The 21,864-nt window shown below is 50.8% G+C and overlaps 3 non-coding genes across 3 annotated transcripts; 2 read left to right on the plus strand and 1 right to left on the minus strand.

Moving 5' to 3' along the window:
- Positions 1 to 8,839: 8,839 nt before the first annotated feature.
- On the minus strand, positions 8,840 to 8,921 carry TRNAS-GCU. The gene has a single exon. It is a non-coding gene; the product is annotated as a tRNA-Ser (tRNA).
- A 4,204-nt stretch (positions 8,922 to 13,125) lies between these two features.
- Positions 13,126 to 13,207, plus strand: TRNAS-UGA. The gene has a single exon. It is a non-coding gene; the product is annotated as a tRNA-Ser (tRNA).
- Positions 13,208 to 17,258: 4,051 nt separating this feature from the next.
- Positions 17,259 to 17,352, plus strand: TRNAI-UAU. Its single transcript has 2 exons — positions 17,259 to 17,296; positions 17,317 to 17,352. It is a non-coding gene; the product is annotated as a tRNA-Ile (tRNA).
- The last annotated feature ends 4,512 nt before the right edge of the window (positions 17,353 to 21,864 follow it).

The following is a 21,864-nucleotide window of genomic DNA, read 5'->3' on the forward strand; positions in this document are numbered from 1 at the left end:
CAGTTTCCAAACCCTACGTGATCTCCGAGCTGGAAGGAGGGGAAGAGCCGTGGGTCCTGGATCTCCAGGGTTCAGAGGAAAGCGAGATCCTGAGAAGTCCCTGGACAGGTGAGGAAACATCAAATCAACCCAGAAACTGTAAGTGCCTGAGAGAACCAGCTGGGATTCCCCACACAGACTCTGTGAGCTCAGGACAGTCCCCAGCAGATCTCACTCCTGGCTTCCTACAGATGATGACTGACAGCTTGGCTGGAGCTCCCTCCCTTCCTACTGAGTGTTTGGATGGGATGTGGGCAGGGCCGGCCGTGGGGACATGGCACCCTGGGCAAACTTGAATTTTGGTGCCCCTGGCACCCATGGGCATGGCACCCCCCCTTCTCCCTGGCCCCCATCGGCTCCCCAGGCTCCTCACCCGCCCGTCCCCCCAGCCCCTGCACTGGGCCCCCTACGCACCCAATACCTGCTCCCCTTCACTCCTAACACCTGCCCTCCAGCACCTGCCCCTCCTGTGCCCCTAAGCCCTGCACTGTGCCCTTTCACCCCAACCCTTCCCCTCCTCATGTGCCCCTAATCCCAGGACTGTGCCCCTAAGCCCTGCTGTGCCCCTTCACTCATACCCCTGCACCTCCCTCCTGCACCCTGAACGGTGCATACCCCTTCACCCCAAACCCTGCCCCTGCACCCCAACCCCTGCCCCTCCTGAGCCCCCAGCCCCTGCACTGTGCCCCTTTGCCCCAAATGCCTTCTCCCCTCCTGCACCCCTAATCCCTACACCCCTTCAATCCTAACTTCTGCCCCTGCACTCCAACCCCTGCCCCTCCTGAGCCCCAGCCCTGCACTCTGCCCCCTTTGCCCCTAACCCCTGCATCCTCCTGCACCCAAGTGGGGAACCTGACCTAGATGCACAAAGCAGCTGGCATTGCTGCTCGCTCCCCCACTGGACTGCTGCTCCCCCGCCCCACGCAGCCCTGGGGGGACAGGAACAGCAGCAGCTGCACACGTGGAGCAGGGCGGAGAGGGGCCCCTCCGCTCCGGAGCAGTCACCTGGCTCTGATGGCTGGTCGTCCAACTGCCCCCTGCAGCTCGGCTCTCTCCCACTCCCCCACGCTGCTGCTTATCTGCCTCCCATGCCGCTTTCATCAGCCCAGCAAGCCTCTTGGCAGCAGGTCAGGCGGGAATCCAAACCCTGCACCCGGCACCCCCTTGGGTGGGGCACCCGTACGGCCCCCCCTAAAGGCCAGTCCTGGGTGGGGAGCAGAATTGATTCCCTCCACTGTCCTCTATGGGGATGAGTTTGGGGGAGTTCAGTCCCCGATTTTTATTTTCTGTGTCCTCAGCACTTACTTGGGTTTGTTCTCTGCCTTTCCATCCCCAATTCTGAGATTTCTCCTCCCTTCTAGCAGGTGATGGGGTGGTGAGGGAGAGCGAGGAGCAGAATCCTCACCAGGAAGATGCTGAGCTCGCCGAAGCGCATGGGGAATTACTGTGAAGAGCCAAAGGGAGTGTGTCCCGCCCCCGTGAGCAGGGAAAAGCTGGTGAAAGTTACCCCAGACCAGAGAGAGAGCAGGGAAGCCACTCAGAGGAGAGAAGCAGCAAAGAGTCCTGTGGCACCTTATAGACTAACAGACGTTTTAGTCTGTTAGTCTATAAGGTGCCACAGGACTCTTTGCTGCTTCTACAGAACCAGACTAACACGGCTACCCCTCTGATACTCAGAGGAGAGAGTGGATGAACCCATTAATTGTCAGGGAACTCACAGGGACCTCAAGGAAACTACATCCCAGGAGAAAATCCTTAGGGAAAAGAGAGAGACGACATGCAGTGAGTGTGGGAAAAACTTCAATTACCGCTCAGCCCTTATTCGACATGAGATAATCCACACGAAAGAGACACCCTACGAATGCTGAGAGTGTGGGAAGAGCTTCAATCGTACCTCAGCCCTTAGTAGGCATCAGCGAATACACAGAGGAGACAAACCCTATGAATGCTGTGAGTGCGGGAAAAGTTTCACTCAGAGATATACCCTTAACTCTCATCAGAGAATCCACACAGGAGAGCAACCCTACAAATGCTGCAACTGTGGGAAAAGCTTCTCTCGGAGCTCAAACCTTATTATACATCAGCAGATCCACACAGGAGAGAGACCCTATGAATGCCGTGAGTGCGGGAAACATTTCACTCACCTCTCCTCCCTTATCTCTCATCAGAGAGTCCACACGGGAGAGAGACCCTATGAATGCTGCGAGTGTGGGAAAATCTTCACTCATAGCTCAGGCCTTTCTAAACATCAGAGAATCCGTAAAGGAGATAAACTTCATAAAAACCTTCTCTAGAGCTGTCAGAAATTTTTTTTCTTTAATTCTTTTGACAGTTCCCAGATAGTGACTATTAAGGTATTTGCATCTTTTGCACATTGTGGTCCCTCAGCTCCCACACATGAGTTGCCCAGTTTTGAAGCTCGCCCATCTTTGGGGTGGATCCTGTGGTCCTTTCTATCAACTCCATTGTCCTGCGAGTCATGGGAGTGGGTGTCCTTTCTACCAGGAATGTCCGTCACCCCAGGTGAGGGAGATAGGGGGTGTCTTCAACCAGTTACGTTGAGATAAAATCTACCTGGTCCTCATCACTATGGTTGCCATGGAGTTAGCTAGCTTGAGTTCACTTTCCTGATGTAAAAGAGAACTATTCTTGCACTAAAGACGTGGGCAATGGAAAGTAGGTGGAGTTATCTTGCACATTTCCTCCTGATCTGACCTAACCACCGTCACATTTCCTTGTCTAAACAAACCTGGAGATTCACATTTGTACTCCTCCTCCCAGTGCAAAGTTACTGTTCGAGTTGCCACATTCCTCTTTGAGGACAGATTGTCTCATTCCCAGTTGTTGTCACATTACCCTGGATTGTGCAGAACAGCAGTTATTTTGACTTTTTTTCCTCATTTAAAATATATTTAAATATGATGAAGAGCTGGAGCAGTGTCAGGGAAATAAGTGTCATTTTAGGCTCTGTGACACTGGAAGGAGATGGGGAAGGATGAAATCTCTGAGTCACCCCATCACCCCAGAACTGTTACCTTGTGCCTGAGCCATGCAGAGTTCACCCCTTCATATTCCTTCACTTCCCAAAGTGTCCGGTGAGGTCATGTTCTTGGCTGTCACTTGGGAATGGTGCTTGTACGTCTTTGATCCTAAATCAGTCAGTCGGCAGGAGGTGAAAGTGTCACAGACTTGGAAGGGGATTTCAAATGGATCCCAAGCACTGTTCAAAACCCCTTTTCCCTCTATTGGCAAAGCCACTTCTGGGAAGGTCGGCTGTTTTTTCCACCCGTTATGAAGGTGCTAAAACTTCTGTAAATAACACTAATGAGACAGCGCTGGGTGAAGCAGGTTTCAGTGGATCATTGGAGAATTTCTTATCCCGATTCTGAGACATCAGATGTAACCTAGTCTGGAATTTCACTTTAAATTAAAATGAAAGTGTCTTCTACCTCTCTGTGATATGAGTTTTCCATCTTTCATGAAGGGTCCTTGGTCATATAACTGCATGTTCGTGGTGTTTGACAGATTGTAGCTCAGATTTATTGGGAAATTTCAGCCAAATGACCATCATTCTTTACTTTAGGTTTGTTTTTCCCCTATCCCTGCATGGTGACATGGAGAAAATTCAAATGCAGTTCAGTCAATAGGAGAGAATACTCCAAGCTGCTGGACATATTATCAGAGAAACAGTCTGGTTTTAAACCTCCAGTCTGAAAAGGTGAACAGCAGCAGACCCCAAACCATGTAACCGACGGAAGTAAGTGCACATGGTCACAGGGTGGTTCAATTGTTGAAGTCAATATTGTCTCCGATGATCCAGGGATAGAATTCCACAGTAAGTGACTTGGAACTAGGCAAAATGCCCAGGTATTTGGTTCCCAAGGTATTTGTGACCCAGTCCCTACAGGAGGTTACTCCTGAAGAGATCTCTAGCTAATCCCAACATTTGGGAAATGCTGTCTGTGATGAGGTGCATCAACCTTGAACTGGCACTGCTAGGGTTAACTGCCCTGTGGGCTGAAGAGGCCACACCCCCTCCCCCTCTCTGGGCATGCGCCGACTGGAGACGGAGTATAAAAGGGAGCAGCTCAGCTCAGCCTGGGTGGACTGAGGAGGAGAACAAACCTATGTTGTGGGCTCCTGCCAGGAAACTGCTGGACCCCCAGGCTGCACCATCCAGCCACCCTGAGGCCCCTGCAGACACCCAGTTGACCGCCAAGGATGCGATGCTGGATGCCGGGACATTACCGACTCTGGACATAAGGGTGGGAAGTGACTCAGGGAATGGGACTGTTGCAGTGAGAGATCAACCCTGGACACAGGAGTATTGGTTCCTCAAGGCCCTGGGTCAGGACCTGGTGGAGTAGGGTGGTCCCAGGTCCCTCTTCCCCACACTGCACCCACCACTGGATGGAGTCACCACCTGAAGACAAGCTGTCTTGACCCAGGGGACAGATTTCTCCGCCCCACCCAAATCCCTGCCTTCTTCCATACATGGCCACACACCCTGTGACAGGATGTATCAACCCCACGACACTGTCCATAATGATGTAGATGTGGAGGAAACAGAAGTGGTGTTTTTGTTGAACTCACCATTTGTGGGTGATGGAACTGTGTAGGACGAAATCAGTGTCGTATGTGAGATGGCTGCATTTTTAATAGGAACCTCATCTCTGTTATTTTACAGAGATTCTGATCCAGGACTGTATCTAATCCAGGGGTGGGCAAACTACGGCCAGGGGGCCGCATCTGGCCCTTCAGACATTTTAATCCAGCCACTGGGGAGCAGGCGCTAGGGCTTGCCACATTCCGACACTCCAGCCGGGGAGCGGGTCGGGGGCTTGCCCCGCTCCGCATGTGCTGTGGCTCCGTGCGGCTCCTGGGAGCACTGGCATGTCCCCCCTCCAGCTCCTACACATAAGGGCAGCCAGGGGGCTCCACACACTGCCCCCACCCCAAGCACCACCTCCACAGTTCCCATTGTCCGGGAACTGCATCCACTGGGAGCTGCCTGGCCATGCCTCCGTGTAGGAGCCAGAGCGGGGACGTGCTGCTGCTTCCAGGAGCTGTTTGAGGTAAGCATCAACCGGAGACTGACCCCCTCCCTTGCCCCAGCCTCCCACTCTCCTAACCCCTCAGTCCCAGCCTGGAGCACCCACCTCCCCCCCCCACCGCGCATCCCTCGCCCCCCCCCCAACCCCGGTCCAAGCCAGGGGCCCGCTCCCACACCCGGAACTCATGGCTGGCTCCACCCCAGAGCCCACTGCCCCAGGCAGAGCCCTCACCCCCTCCCATACCCCACCCCCCAATTTCGTGAGCATTCATGGCCCCATACAATTTCCATACCCAGATGTGGCCCTCGGGCCAAAAAATTTGCCCACCCCTATCTAATCCCTAACCACAACTGTACTCAAGGGTTCACTGGTGGAAAGGGGGATTAAAGGAAAACTGCCATATATGAGAAAATTCTTTAATTGTTGAGGATTTATTATTACCAATGAAAATGAAATTACACATGAAGTTACTCTTTAACGGAGAAGAGACTTAATTGTGTGATCAACTGAATTATACTGGAGAAATAAAACTTGTCTTGTTTTTCTTTTTGTTAGTAATGTAGGAAATGGGGGCTAATCCTGAAAAGCTTCTTTGATGTAATTTACCCCCCTTGGCCTAAAATGTCCGGCTGTAAAACCTCACTCCAAAGGTTGGGGTGGGGGAATGTGTGTGAGAAATAGAATAGAGGAGAAAACTGACTCAGTATCGATTTGTATTTCAAATGGAACTTCTTTTGATTAGCTTCAAAGTCAATTTCTACGTAGGTGTATTAGCAAAAAGAAGGTGGTCAGGGAAAGTGTGGGACCCTTATTGAATGGGGCAGGCAACCTAGGGACAGATGATGTGGATAAAGCGGAAGTGCTCAATGCTTTTTGCCTCGGTCTTCACAGACACGGGCAGCATAGTACGGGAGGAGGAGCAGCCCTCAGTGGTGAAAGAACAAATTAAGGACTATTTAGAAAAGCTGGACATGACCAAGTCCTTGGTTCTGGATCTAATGCATCTGAGGGTCTGGAGGGAGTTGGCAGATGTGACTGCAGAGCCATTGATCATTCTCTTTGAAAACTCATGGCGATTGGGGGAGGTCTTAGATGATTGGAAAAAGGCAAATCTAGTGCCTATATGTCTGCACTGCAATTTTAGTCTTGCAGCCCAAGCCCCATAAGCCTGGGGCAGCTGACCTGGGCTTTAAGACAGGTGCCCTGGGTGTTTTAATCACAGTGTAGACATAAGGAAGCACCCATGGCTGACCCCTGTCACATTAATCAGGGTCAGGCAGCTTGGGCTGTAAAGTTGCAGTGTCCGTGTCTCAGCTCAGGCTCAGTCCCCTGCTCTAGGAGCCCAGAAGATTGGGAGGGAGTTTAGCGAGTGGAAATGGTGAAGTATTACCCTGGACTCAATGGCATTTCTCCATTGGTCTGTCTGCTTTGGGGCAGGGACAATAACACGTCCTGCTGCATTCGTTATTTCAAAGGGCGGTTTAGGATTTTCATTCTCACACATGGTGCACAAAGCAGGACTCAATCCTGGGTGTAAACTAAATGAGCCGCCCATGGATTCTGGCAGCCAGAATGAGCCATTTGGTGTGAGCGCCCCGCCCTGCCCCTGTCCCAGCGGGTGGGGGGGGGGGTCATCTGTGACAGGCTGGACCACTGACCTATCAGGTCTTAACTCCTGAACTTTCATCAACTCTATTATCAGTGCCTGTGAGCGTAATTTAAACCATACTGGACTGGACCAAAGGTCCATCTAGCTCTCTGTTTTGTCCTCTGACAGTAGCCAATACCAGGTGCTCCAAGAGGTACTCAACAAGGCACTATTGGGAATTGAACCCAGGATCTCCTGTTTACAAAACAGGTGCTTTAGACAGCTAAGCCATGGTACCTGCCTGTGGATAGGGATAATCTCTGCCCACACCTGACTCTCTGCCATCCCCAGTGGGGACTGACAAACTTTCCATGTGTTTGGATTCTGCAAAGCAGAGAAGCAGGTGAGGTTTTCCTTGCAAGCTGTGTGTGTGTGAATCTTTGGCCAGGTCTGCACTACAAAGTTATTTCAGCAGAATTATATTGCTCAGTTGTGTGAAAAACACACAACGCTCCCTCGGTCGGCACTCTTCTCCTGTGTCCCAACCCACAGCCCCTCCTATTCCCAGTGCCCCTCAATCCCAACCTCGATGAGAGGCCTAGAGCTTTGCAGCAAACTTAAAATGACAAATTGTCAGTGTAAATGCTGCTGGTCATTATATCACCATAAGTGGCCACCTCCAGTATCCCACAATGCCCGCCGTGAACTCGCCTGCCCTGCATTCCTGCTACAGAGGCTGGGCCCCTCCCCTTTCATAGCTCCGGAAAGTTCTGACAGCTGAGCCGCTATCTACACCAGGATTAGGTTGATAGAACTGCATTGCTTGGGGAGGGTTACATTTACACCTCTAAGTAATGGAGTTACACCGACCTAATTTTGTAGCGTAGACCTGTGCAAATAATCACTCACACACCTTGGGCGTAAACCTTCCCCTGCTCCTCTGCTTTACAGAATCCAAACACGAGCAAAGCTTGTCAGGGCTCAGTGGGGATTGGCAGAGAGTCAGGTGTGGGCAAACACGATGCTTTTAAGTAACAGCAGGCACCAGGGCTTAGCTGGTTACAGCACCTGTTTTGTGAACAGGAGATCCTGGGTTCAACTCCTAGTGGTGCAGTGAGGAGTGGCTTTTGGGGCACCTGGTGTTGGCTACTATCAGAAGACAAGATTCAGAGCTAGATGGACGTTTGCTCTAGCCCAGTGTGGTTTTTCTTATGGTTTAAATTACACTCACAGACACTGACAATAGAGTTACTGAAAGTTTGGGAGATAAGAGCTGATAGGTCAGTGGTCCAGTCCCCTCAATGCGGTTTCACCATTTCCACTTGCTAAACTCCCTCCCACCCTTCTGGGCTCCTAGAGCAGGGGACTGAGCCTGAGCCCAGACACGGACACTGCAACTTTACTCCAGCCCAAGCCGCATGGCCCTGATTAATCCGACACGGCCCAGCCGAGGGTGTTTCATTGCACTGGAGACTCCCAAGGACTATCCCAGGAACCGTGTACAATGCAGGCTTCTCCGAGATAGCACAGAGACAATGGACACTGCTTGACTCACATCGTAGCAAAGGAGCTTCCTAGCAAGTTGGAGGAAACTATGAAAGAGGGGAAGAGACATCATGACTTGGCCTCTCTCCGCCACAATTCAGTAGCTGGAAACACACCTGGAGGACAAAGACTGGACTGAACTGATTCAGAAATCAGAACAGAATAATAACAATAATACTTTCAAACCAAAGACCCCAACCAGACTAGTATTGGTTTTTCAGCAGAAAATTTTCAGTTTGGGGAATTTTGTTTTCTCCGTCAGACCTTGCCAAGGGAAGCAGGGAGAAAATGTTGGAGTTGCCTTCTTCAGAACAGCTTGGCCTAGACACTAGCTCTGGTTCACTGCTCTGGTCTTGCTCGGGCTGAGGGTATTTTAATAATTTGGGCAGGTCCCAGGGTGTTTGGGGGAGATGATGAGGATGTTACCTTTTGAGATAAAAACTAAGAAATACAGCACTAGAGAATTTTTTTTTAAGAAATCTGGGATTTAGACATTTTATTTAAAGCAAAGGAGTTCTGAGTTTCTGTTTGCAAGAAGCAACATTGTTTGATCTGTCATTGTACCAAAGGGGAGATGATTGTCTACAAAGGAGGGGTGATGACCAAATGCATCCAATGAGAATGGGATTTGAACCCATGCGTGCAGAGCACAATGGATTAGCAGTCCATCACCTTAACCACTCGGCCACCTCATCTGAGCTAGCGAAAAAGAGACAGGAGGAGAAATCTTAGGCCAGCAGAGCTAGGGACAATAAGGAGTTTTTAAATACTAAGCGGAAGCAGGGGCTGAATGAGCTCCCCCCTCACATCTAGTGAGGAGATGGGGGAAAGACTTCAGGAACAGACCGTGTTTGCACAGACACACCTACTCTGCCTAGATATGCAGCATGATGGGGCCGCTTTCCCAAAATGACCAGTTTTGGCTGGTGGTGGGTTACACATCACTTTAGGATTGAGTGGAATGAAATGTTATTATCCTTCCTGCATGAGTGAAGGGCAGCAGAACATACCTAGTCCGTCCTGATGGAGGGCTGGGTGGGTGGGTGGGTGAGGAATAGCTTTTATTGGACTTTATAGAAGTGATTGAGGACATCACCCTAAACCAGGGGTCCCCAAACATTTCACACTGTGCCCTCTTAGCCATGGCTGTGGCCCCTCGGAAGCCACGGTCAAGAACCGGGGCTGGTAATGGGGCTGTTGCTTGCTGGGGAGAGGGGTGCAGACAGGGGTAAGGGGGTCGAGGCCGAGCAGGGAGCCAGAGCCCCAGGCTGAGGGTGGGGGTTGGGGAAGACCTGGGGCAGAGTGGGGCTGAGTGCTGCTACCTCCATGGGGGCTGGCTCAGGCCCTGAGGTGCCCCCATGAATGTTCCTCTGTGTCCCCCTAGGAGTCATGCCCCACATTTTGGGGACCACTGAACCCTACTCACTAAGCAGGGGCTAGTGATGCCAAAGCCCAGGGAAAGGGAGAACAAGTGCGGGGCCCCCAGCACTGGAACCATGTGAAGGGGCTGCAGGAGAGGGGCAATGGCTGGTGGCCCAGGGAGTTAAGGGTGGAGGGGGCAGGAGTTAGGGGTGAAGGAGGTGCAAGGGTTGGGAGTGCAGGAGCTAGCGGTAAAGGGGGAGTGGGGATCGTCCAGGGGCAATGGGGAAGTGACAAAATACAAGCTTTGCCCAGGGCACCATTTTCCCTAATGCTGGTCTGAGCAAACAATTGGAAATGACCCTTCAGTGAGACCAGAACCATCATGTAGAAAAGCTCCTTTGTTAAGTGGTGGTGGCTGAGGGCTTAGGGAGATGGGTTAGAAAGCAACAGGCATCTTTCTGTAGTGGTTTGATTCTTGCCTGCTAGGCAAGGCTGGTGTGTGGTATCTCCATGGCTGTACTTTCAGTGTCTGATCTGCCACAGGGAGCCAAGTCGAGACATATTCAGAGGCTCTATGCCAGGGTTTCTCAAACTTTCTTTCATTGCAACCCCCTTCTGCCAAAAAAAACTTACTACATGGCCCTGGAAAGAGGGACCAAGCCCCTCCCCACTGAGCAGAGGCAGAGGAAACAAAGCCTGAGCCCTGCCCCAGTTAGGGGAAGGCAAAACCAGAGCTTGAGGGATTCAGCCCTGGGTGGTGGGGCTCAGACTTTTGGTTTCAGCCCCAGGCCCCAACAAGTCTAATGCCAGCCCTGGCAACCCCATTAAAACAGAGTTATGACCCACTTTGGGGTCCTGACCCACAGTTTGAGAACTACTGCTCTATGCTGATGGGAGAGAGTTTTCCTGGGGGTGTAGTTAATCCACTTCCCAAGAGGTGACAGCTATGTCAGTGGGAGAAGCTATATCGGTGGGTGTGCAAGCTGTGGTGTTTACCACATTTAAGAAGTTTAATCAAACCCCATTTTTAAAACCACCTGTGGTCTGGGAATGGCAAAGGACCTCGATGAAGCAGGATTTGTCCTTCAAAGTCCTGGACATCACGATTCTATACTTTTGCTGTCATGGGGGTATAGCTCAGTGTTACAGTGCTTGACTGCAGTTTAAGTAGTCCTCAGTTAAAACCTGTGTGTTCTCTTATAACCCTCTTTCTTTTTTTTTAAAAAAGTTAAACATTTTCATTTCCATTCTCCATTCTGTTCAGGGGCTCCTCTATACAGGAGTGCTTGATATCAATGTAAACACTCAACATTTCTCTGTCCAAATGCATAAAAACCTAGCAAAGCTGTCCATCAGCTGAAATCAGTTCCAATCCTCTAAGTGTCTAGTTTATGTTTTCATCAGTTAAACAAAGGTATCATACAAATGTACATTTGCAGATCCCTCTTCTCCAGGAGCTGTGCTGTGCAGAAGAACAAGAACCACATCCAGTTGCAGTTCAGGAGTCTGATGACCAAAGAGCCACGAAGTGTTCTGAGGGCTGGAGAAAAATGCCTTCTAGTGAGCTATTGAACGAGCTCAACCTGTTTAGCTTATCAAAAGAAGATTGAAAGGTGACTTCATTGAAGTGTTGAAGGGCCTTAATGGAGAGAAAAGATGGGGTATGAAAGGGCTCTTTAATCGAGAAAGGCATAACAACACCCAATGGCTGGAAGGTGAAAAGAGACAAATTCATATTACAACTAAGGCACAAATATTCAACATCGAGGATGATTCACCACAGGAACAAGCTACCAAGGAAAGTGGTGGATTCGCCATATCCTGATGTCATTTCATGAAGACTAGATGCCTTTCTGGAATGTGTTTGCCCCAAAAGTAGATATTGTGTCATACAGGAGGCCTGTGATATGCAGGGGGTCAGGTTAGATGCTCTAATGGTCTCTTCTGGCCATAAAGTCGACTAATTTCTGAAAAACTGAGTGTAGCATTGGGAGCAGCGTCTGATGTTTTCCTGTCTAGCCGGCTTGCTTCCTAGAACGAACGCTCCTTGAGTGGGGTGATCCACAGGGAGTAGCTCAAACCTCCAAAGTGCCTGGGCAGGGGCAGGACATTAGCACAGCAAGAGAGGGGTGTGGCAGTGACATCACAAAGACTTTTTGCAGGACCTCAGACTATTGGTCAAAGGTGGTGGGAGGTGGTGACCTTACAGAGAGATGCTGACATCAGCCAGACAGGACAGGGGCGAGGGGCCATGGAAACCTCAGAGACCCCTGTGGCTTTGCTTCAGCAAGTCTCCTTCTCCAGGTCTCTCTTTGAGGACTGAGAGAGTATTCGGGTTCACGGACGTGAGTGCCAGTAGGAACCTTTTTCGAGTTTTCTCCTTCCCCTGTTAGTGATTTTACTAGTGACCAGCCATCTCTGTTTAGAAGGATGAAGCCTCCTCGAGGTTTGAAACCTGTTCAGTCTGATCCATCTGGTGACAGTTGAATTCTAGGCATGGAAAACACGAACTTAAGGAGGCAGAATTTTATTTCACACTTGGGATTTTGTCCCAAAGAATCAGTGGGGACATTAGGGTTTGTCCTTTCTGTTTCACCTTTTCCTCCATCCCTCCCTCTCTCCTTTCTCTTTGTCTCTTGCTTCTTTTGTCCTTTCACTTGTTCCCCTCCCAACACCAGGAGCAGTGTGTGTGTGTGTGTGTGTGTGTGTGTGTTGCGGGGGAGTGCTCTGCAGCTCCCACTGTGGGAGGTCCACCCAAAAATGTGGGGCTGAAATAGTGCTCGGGCAGTGATCCCCACCAGTGACCTGGGCCATCCTTTGGGCTCTCTGGTGAGAACCCTCAGCCTCCCGTCCTCAGTCTCTACCCTGATTGGCTGAGCAGAGGGTTATTGACAGGGTGGAGATTCAGGTCCTTGTTGTTCTCTTTTAAGACTAAGGAAATAAGTCATACCCTGTTATATGTTGACAAATTTTGCTGCTTTGCTGCATTAATGGTCTCTGAGCAGTTCATGATTCTCTCTAACATTGCAGGTCTCCTCAAATACTTGCTGAATAATTACTGTGAACTGTTGTTGGTCTGGAGCTCATCTGAGAGCACTTTATTCAGGTCATTCAGTGTTTGAAATTCACGATCTGATGGTTAGTTTCAAAATCAGGGCTCTTGGGTCCTATTCCCAACTCTGCCACTGGCTGGCTGTGTGACCTAAGACAAGTCGATTCTCCTTTCTCAGCCTCAGCTTCTCCCTCTCTCAAGTAGGGATAATGATGATCCGCTCCTACCTAGCTCAAGGTAGGTGGAGGATGGGGATCCATTGGAGAGTGTCACTAGGAGTATCAGAGGGGCCGTGCTAGTCTGGATTTGTAAAAGCAGCAAAGACTCCTGTGGCACATGGCTAAGCAAACAGAACAAACCCCAAATCCCCCCTGTGCTTTGGGAGCCAGGTTTGCTGTGGGAATCCTGTAGTTCAGATGACTTCACGCCTGGGCATTGGGATTCTTTACCAGTTTCTCTGGCATTGGGGCAGTTTTGTGCTCACAGCTGTGATGGCCGAGTGGTTAAGGCGTTGGACTTGAAATCCAATAGGGTTCCCCTGCGCAGGTTCAAATCCTGCTCACAGCGAGGCCTGTGTTTTAGCCAGTCTCTCACCCGGGCAATACCGCTGTACAACCCCCTGAGACACTCTCAATTCTCTCCCCACCCCAAGTAAATTCTGTTCTGCTCCTTTCATCGAGATGCCTGGGACACCACCTCACACTGTGTCCCTGAGGGGTCAGGCAAACTCTCAGCACCTGAAGCCTCTGCCACTCACCTGGTGCCCCATAGATCAGCCATAGCCCTGGTTCTGCTCCTCTCTCTAGCATGTGAAAGGAGCTGAGTCAGCGACTCCATGGGAGCTATGGGGCTGCAGAACCAACAGAGAGAAAAAAAGGTGCTCAGTGCCCACTGGCAGCCAGCTCCCCCCCCCCACTACAGGCCTTGCTGACAAGCTCCTCACACTTGCCAGTGATCAGCTGTTCAGTGGGGTGCAGGAGGCGCAGGGGGAGGAGCAGGGAGAGTGGGAGAGGGAAAGGAATGGGGCAGGAAGGTGCAGGGCGGGAAGAGATGGGACAGGGGTGGGGGCTTGGGGGAAGGGGTGGACTGGGGCAGGGCCTGGGGAGGAAAGGGGGGATTTGTCCCATACCCTGGATCCCTCTAGGGATGGCCCTGAAGGGAAGCACCGACTATCACAGTGACAATACAACTGACCAGCCTTGCGGGGGAGGCTGAGGAGATCCGCACTCACCAGGTCTCTTCTCTCCCCAAGCTGAGCCAGACACTGCTCTCTCCTGGCTCTCACTCTAGCAGCTGGACGCCAAGGAGCCATTTCCCACAGGAAGTGCATTGAGTGCCCCTGTGGTGCTGGGGCTGGTGCTGCTGCTGCCTGTGGGGCTGGCAGGGGCTGATGTCTGCACAGACTCTCAGCTGCCAGGCTGGAGGGGGCACTTGGGACCTTACCAGACTGGCTCAGTGTAGACGGGGTTGACAGAGCAATACAGACGCTCTCCAGAGCACGGAGCAGCAGCCGCCCATGCAGCCAGGCAATGAGTATTTCCCACAGCCTGGAGCCGAGGGGAGGCGGCTGCTGTTCCAGCTCCTCGGGGACAGGCCCTGTCAGCCAACAGCCACTTCTTACTCCCCACAGCTAAGGGCGTCACGTTCCTCCGGTGGGGTGTGGAGCAGCCGTTCGTTTTCCTGTTCGCACTCCTCTGCGGTGTGAAAATCAGGAGGAGGCAGAAGCCCCACTTCCTCCCGAAATGACGCCCAGTGGGGAAGCCAGGACAACAGGGTGGGGCGGCAAGTGGTGACCAGACTCTCACCGCCAGGGTCTAGTCTAGCTCAGGGTCCAGCTCAGGGTCCTCCCACACCACTGGCCCCAGTCCCCTTCCACCACCAGGTCAACCCGGGAACTCAGGCAGGAACGGGGTGAGGCAGCAAGTCAAGCCGAGCAAGGCAGGAAAAAGCGAGTCTTGTCTTCATGGACCGCTCACAATGATGTCCTTTGTGTGCAACTGCTGCAAAACATCCCGGGCAGAGAAGCAACAGGCCAAAATACTACTACACAGCTGCCAAAGTAGCTCAGTTAGGAGAGTGTTAGAGTGAAAATCTCAAGGTTGCTGGTTCAATCCCAGACTTTGGCAGGCCCTTTAATCCCTCTTTGTATAGTGGTGGTTTGCACCCCAGGTGAGTCCCTGAGCTTGGGTTCTGGAATTGAAAAAAACAACTGTGTGCTGCTGGTCTCACCTTTAACAATGAAGGACGGGAGCTGTCTCTCCTACATGAGTTATTGGTGGACCCAATGTGGAAGGAGAAGAGTGAGGCAGGGTGGCCCTCAGGAATGGTGCCAGAGGGGCTGACTGGGCAGTGACAGGCAGGAACAGGGGATGAAAACTCTTCTGTGCAGCTGAGGGAGGGCAGTGCCCTGGAAGGGGCATCTGTGAAAGTGGCCAGGTGGCAGGGATTTGGGGGCCCAGGAGGAGATGTTGAGTGTTCATTGCCTTGGAGCAGCTGGACTTGGACAGGGTGGGTGTTCATAAAATGCACATTAACAACTCTAGGGTAGTTTGATGGTGATTGGTGGAAGGGCCCATCTCTCTGGTCCTCCAGGGCAGTGAAGAATGATGGGGTTGGAGTCTTGTTCTTCACATTCATGGTGCGAGTACAGAAGGGGCTGGAGCTCTGACCAGGGAGGGCATTACTGGTGGGCTTTGCAGCACTGGTTATGGCTATATTAGTGTGTATGGTCCCCAATTAAGGCCTAAAAGGAAAGTTCTATGAAGGAACTGTCTCCTTTCCTCTGGACAGCACAGTGTTTGGTGTTGGGGAGGATTTCAATTGTTGCTCCGGCCTGAGGACTGCTGGCCCTGTTTTCCTGACTGTCAGAGGAAACTCTTCTATGATGAGCACTACCTGGCGCAGGTCTGTAGTGAGGTTGGCTTAGAGAACGTGTTTCTCCACAGTGGAACCAGTGGAGGGCGGGCGGTAGCCTCCTATTCCTCTGACCCGAGCTCACACCAGCCGCAGAGGGGATACACCTTTCTGCGGGGACAGGCCAGGAGTTGCATTGACCGGATTTCCGTGAAGGAGAGCACGTCGACAGCCCAGTGCAGGGTGGTGCCAATGGACTGTTCGGATCACGCAGCTCTCACCGTGTGCTCAATGTGGGCAATTCCCTGACCCAGGGCAGAGGATATTGGAAGCTGAACATCCAGAGCTTGCAAGATAAAGGAGCAGGGGGGTGAGGCCTGGAGGTGTTGGCAGAACGGGAAAGCATCAGAGGGTTCTATGGCAACCAGGGGGATTGATGGGAGTCGGTGAGGGAGGAGTTGGCTGCTTTGTTCCGGATGCTGGGGAAACACCACAACATTAAAGAAACCAACAGTGCAAAGTCCTGCAGTGTCACCTGTGGGATTTCCACAAGAGCATCCAGGCAGGGGAGCTAGTCAGCCTGTGACTGTACGACCGGATCAAGCGACAGCTGCTCGAGTTCCAGGAGATGAGGCTGCAGTTGGCCGATATGAGCGGGAGCACCGAGTGAAGGGAGGAGCAGACTCCCCTGACATTTTTGCAGCCTGCAGGGAACGGAGACAAAGCAGGGGGATGTGGGGTCTGAGGGCAGGACCCACAGATCCGGTAGTGCAGGACCACAGTCACTGGAGGAGGAGAGAGAGACCCGCGAGAGGAAGCTGATGGTGGGAAGCAATAAGTGCAGAGTGCAAACCAGCCAGCTGAGAGTCACAGGGGTCTAGAAAATGAAATAGCAGCAGGTCCCATGGTGTAATGGGCAGCACTCAGGACTCTGAATCCTCAAATCTGAGTTCAAATCTCAGTGGGACCTCGTGGTGATACATTGCTTTGCTACAAAGCCCTGTAGCTCAATGTGTTTGGTTACCTTCTCTCAGGGTGAACTAAAGTGACATTTTTCCCTCCTGCTGGGTGACTGATGGCCACTGGAGATAGGTCTTTGGTCTGGATGGTTCAATGGGCGGCTATAGGTTGGGGTCCTAGAACTTAACAGTCTGGCTAGAGATTCCTGCGGGTTGACAGGATGGTTGTTTCTTGCTGCTTCACCTGATGTCCACAACTTTGGTCCCTGCAGCTGCCACACTCTTCCTTTTGCTCACATGGCATTTAAAGGAAGGAGGGCCAGGACCAGGCTTCATAGTCAGGGCTGGGCAGGAGGGAGGCAGAGTCCCAGGCGGGAGCCCAACACACCTCTCCTCCTCTGGGCACCTGGGGTGTTGTTCCCCCCTGTCCAGGCACCCCTGGGGCCCTGCACTTCACACAGCTCTCCCTGATTTCAGCTGTTAGTGAGGGAGCCTCACTGCTAGTGCAGACTGGGCAGTTTGTTGCATGAGAGACACTGTCCCAAAGCAGGACTAATGCTTAGAGCTGGTTATCAGTGATTTCAGATCTGTTGGTCTGCAGCAAGACTCTCCATTGAGTCTTAACCAGCTCTGTTATTACACAGGGAAGAACAAAAGGGTCAAATGGGGCCTGGAAGCCTTAAGAAGAATCCACCCCACCAAGTACAACACTTGTTGCTACCTGCTCTCAGCTCCATCGAGAATGTTTTGGGGTCACTCCTCGCCTGTATCAACCTAGGGCTCTCAGAGAATCCTAATTAACAGGTGCTCCAGTGGCGCAATTGGTTTGCACACAGTACTTATAGGGCAGTGCTGAGAGGAGCTATGCTGAGGTTGTGAGTTCAAACCTCACCTGGAGCACTGGTTTTCATTAACCAAGTAGTGTCACCCCCTCATTTGGCCTGTGGAATGTAGAATTCCAGCCCTGGGGACCCTCAGGAGGGGGCTAATAAAAAATGCCCCCTTCAATTATTACCTCCTCTCCAGGTCAGAATCTACCATCCTTTCTCCCCGCCCCAGCCCCTGCGCCAGGATCCCTCAAGCAGAGCCTGGAGTCCTGCCCCTGGCGTCTGTACTATTGACAAAGACTAAGTGACAGGGACAAAACACTCAAATCCCGCCTGGTGCGGGGAGCCAGGTTTGCTCTTCAAATTCTGTCGTTGGTACATTTCCAGGCCTGGGAATGTCCCACAACAGCATTGAATGGGAAGCTGCCTGCAGAACAGTGACACTGCACAGAGCTCCTGTGGAGGAGGGGTGGGAATTGGTAACATTTTGAGGATCGTTTGGGAAATGAGCCTTTGCTGACAAGGTTTGTCTCTGTTCATATTTCACCTTCAGGTGTTATGTTGAGGGATCTTTAGTATATTTTTGGGAGGTTAATAACTATCTCCTCAACTTTATTTACTCAACTTAAAAATTGGTGTCACTTGATTTTTGCATCTCCCTGTGAAAATACAACTGACACGTGTGGCTTTCTACTGGGGGTCATGATGTTAAAGTTGAGGAACTCAGTCTCTGTACTTCTGGGGCAAGGGTGTTGCTTTTTTACAGCTGCCTCAGGGCCAGGCAAACTGGGCTGTTAGCTGCACCCACTGTCCTTGCAAGGGGCCCCTGTTGAACCCTGGGCAGCTGCACTGCAGTGCTGGGGTGATTGCAGGTGGAGAAGCTGCTGTGGAGCAATGTAGAGCAGGTGCAGGAAGGAGACGGGGTCACTATTCTCATTCTGAACTGCACCGTTTTCCAAATTTGGGACTAGATTCATAGATTCATAGACTTAAGGTCAGAAGGGACCATTATGATCATCTAGTCTGACCTCCTGCACAATGCAGGCCACAGAATCTCACTCACCCACTCCTGTAACAAACCCCTAACCTATGTCTGAGTTATTGAAGTCCTCAAATTGTGGCTTAAAGACCTCAAGGTGCAGGGAATCCTCCAGCAAGTGACCCGAGACCCATGCCGCAGAGGAAGTCGAATGTCCGAGAACAATTCTAGGGGAAGGTGAACGCAGAGCAATGACACTGGAGATGCCCAGACCTCCAATGGGGCAGCGTGGAAATTAACAATGGGTAGATCATTTGCGAACTTAGTCGTCACTGACAAGATTTATCTCTGTTCCTATTTCACGCTATGGTGTTATTTAGAGGAATCAGTACAGATTTTTACTATATTAATTAAACACTTAATTCTATGTAATCAAGCCAAAACTCAGTGTCACTTATTTTGTCTCTGTCCTAGCAAGAATGAATTGAATTTCGTGACTTTCTGGAAAGTGCAGCGAGATTAAATGTAGGGAATTCAGTCTCTGTGTTTGTGAGCTGATGCTTTCCTCTCACAGGTCAGTGCCTGCATTGAAATACCAAGAGGGATCTAAGGGCTGGTGTACGCTGGGCACTTCACTGGCAGAGCGACGTCTCTCAGGGTGTGAAAAGCCCCACTCCAAACCCATAGATTTAAGGTGACCTAAGCCCGGGTTAGATAGTGCTAAAGAAAAAGGAAGAATTGTTCTGTCCATGTAGCTATTACAGGGTTGGGGAAACCCTCCAGTCACTGTCTACTCCAAAGTGCTATAGCAGTGCCACAGCAGCCTTTTAACTGTAGACAGAGTGAAACTAGATTTAGCTCCAGTTCCCACTGTGGATGCCCAGGTACTAAGACTACAATAATAACAACAACAGCACAGTGCTTGTGTAGTTGACAGGACTCAAACCTGCGGCGGAAGACCCCAATGGATTTCTAGTTCAGCGCTTTAACCACTTGGCCACAACTACTTAACCTACACTACAATTCACTACATAATGATTCTGTTCTCACTGAATTGTCACTTCAAATTGTTTGCTCAGACCAGCTTCCCCAGCACACTCATGGCTGCGCATCAGCGTAAGTGTGTCCTTGGCTGAACAGTGAGAATTCCTGCCCATTTCCCTTCTGGCTGGAGCATGATTAGAGTGTGTTTGTGTGAACGACATTGCTGTAGATTGTTGTTCATTCCCCACTCTGACAATTCAGACAGTCCCTTTCCCATTCAAATCTCCAGCACATCGTTCCAATAGCAGGTGGCAGGATTTCTCTGGGGCACTGAAATTTTTTCAGGGGGCTCGTGCATGAACTCAGTCTTGCATTCCATCCTTGATGTTTCATGGACTAACAACAGCAGCAGAAAGAAAGAGCCGAGCCAGTATCTCCCTGGCAGGGATGCAGGTGCCACGACCCCTCTGTCTGACCATCACATTGCAGGAGAGAAGGGTTCACTGGAATCGAATGCCCTGGCTCAGACCAGAGACACAGGGAGGTTTTTCTGTTCACGGATCTGTGCAAAGGAAATTGTGTCTCTGTGTGAAATGGAGGCAGGAAATGAAACACCCAATGCCCTAAGGAATGTGGGTGAAGGACTCGGGCTGAGCAATGATTTAACAGGGGTTTGTTTCAATTTATTGGCCTGATTAAAACTATGGCGAAAAGCCCCCTGTACCAGGGGCTGCGGGACAGGACAGGCAGGTCTGCGCGGAGTGTTCAGAGCTGCCCCATATCTGCCCTTTCTCTGCACCGCCCCTGCTCCCAGAATGCACCATGCCCTGGACTGAACTCTTCCCCTGCCGGCCGAGCTGGTTTCGTTTGCTGTGATCCTGTTGGCTTGGCAAGGGGGGAAGTGACAGTCCCACCCCAGAGCCAACGCCCCCCTGTCACCCAGCCCCCTGACCCCCAGCAGTGCAGGTCAGCCAGGAGCTGGGCCCTGCCAGGCACTCAGGGGCGTCTCCCCTGCAGCTGGGGGCTCTACCCAGCGTGGTCTGTGGCAGCTTGTGCACTAACAGGGCAGCGGCAGCAGCCACGTGGTGGGTTGGGCTGGTGACCCAGGTCCATCTCCTGGGGTCGGCTGGGTTCATGCTCAGGCGACGAGATCTAGCCTGGATATGGATAGAGAGCTCTTTAATGTTTTTAAGGAGGTAAATACTAATAGGAACTGTTTGATCATGGGGGATTTTAACTTCCCGGATATAGATTGGGAAACAAATGCTAGTAATAATAATAGGGCTCAGCTTTTCCTAGACGTGATAGCTGATGAATTCCTTCATCAAGTAGTTGCTGAACGGACGAGGGGGGATGCCATTTTAGATCTGATTTTGGTGAGTAACGAGGACCTTGTTGAGGAAATAGTTGTAGGGGACAACCTTGGCTCGAGTGATCATGAGCTAATTAGTTTCAAAATAAATGGGAGGATAATCAAAATTGCATCTGAGACTAAGGTTTACGATTTCAAAAGGGCTAACTTTACTAAATTAAGGCGACTAGTTAGGGAAGTGGATTGGACTAACATATTTAGGGATCTAAAGGCAGATGATGCCTGGGGTTACTTCAGGTTGAAGTTGCAGGAGTTGTCAGAGGCATGTATCCCGAGAAAGGGAAAACGGCTCGTAGGTAGCAGTTTTAGACTGAGTTGGATGAGCAAGCGTCTTAGAGGGGTGATTAAGAAAAAACAGAAAGCGTACAAGGACTGGAAAATGGGAGGGATCAGCAAAGAAACCTACCTTATTGAGGTCAGAGGGTGTAGGGAAGCAGTGAGAAAGGCAAAGAGCCGGGTGGAGATGGACCTAGCAAAGGGGATTAAAACCAATAGCAAAAGGTTTTTTAGCCATATAAATAGGAAGAAAACCAAGAAGGAAGAAGTGGGACCGCTTAAAACTTTAAACGGAGTGGAGATTAGGGATAATCTTGGAATGGCACAATATCTGAACGAATATTTTGCCTCGGTCTTTAATGAGGCTAATGAAGGGCTAAGGAATAGTGATAGAGGGACTGATGGGAATGAAGATATGGGGGTAGACATTACGGTATCTGAGGTAGAAGCCAAACTTGAACAGCTAAACGGAAGTAAATCGGGGGGCCCGGACAATCTTCATCCTAGAATATTAAGGGAATTGGCGAGTGAAATTGCAAGCCCGTTAGCGATGATTTTTAATAAATCTCTAAACTCGGGGGTTGTACCGTTTGACTGGAGATTAGCTAATATAGTTCCTATATTCAAGAAGGGGAAAAAAAGTGACCCGGGTAACTATAGGCCTGTTAGTTTAACATCTGTAGTATGCAAAGTCATGGAAAAATTTTTAAAGGAGAGAGTGGTTACAGACCTTGAGGCCGATGGCAACTGGGACAAATTACAGCATGGATTTACGAAAGGTAGATCGTGCCAAACCAACCTGATCTCCTTCTTTGAGAAAGTAACAGATTTTTTAGACAAGGGAAATGCGGTGGATCTAATATATCTTGATTTCAGTAAGGCGTTTGATACGGTACCGCATGAGGAATTACTGGTTAAATTGGAAAAGATGGGGATCGAAATGAAAATCCAGAGGTGGATAAGGAGCTGGTTAA

This window comes from Mauremys reevesii, linkage group 23 (genome assembly GCF_016161935.1).
Source record: "Mauremys reevesii isolate NIE-2019 linkage group 23, ASM1616193v1, whole genome shotgun sequence".
Taxonomy (NCBI): Eukaryota; Metazoa; Chordata; order Testudines; family Geoemydidae; genus Mauremys; species Mauremys reevesii.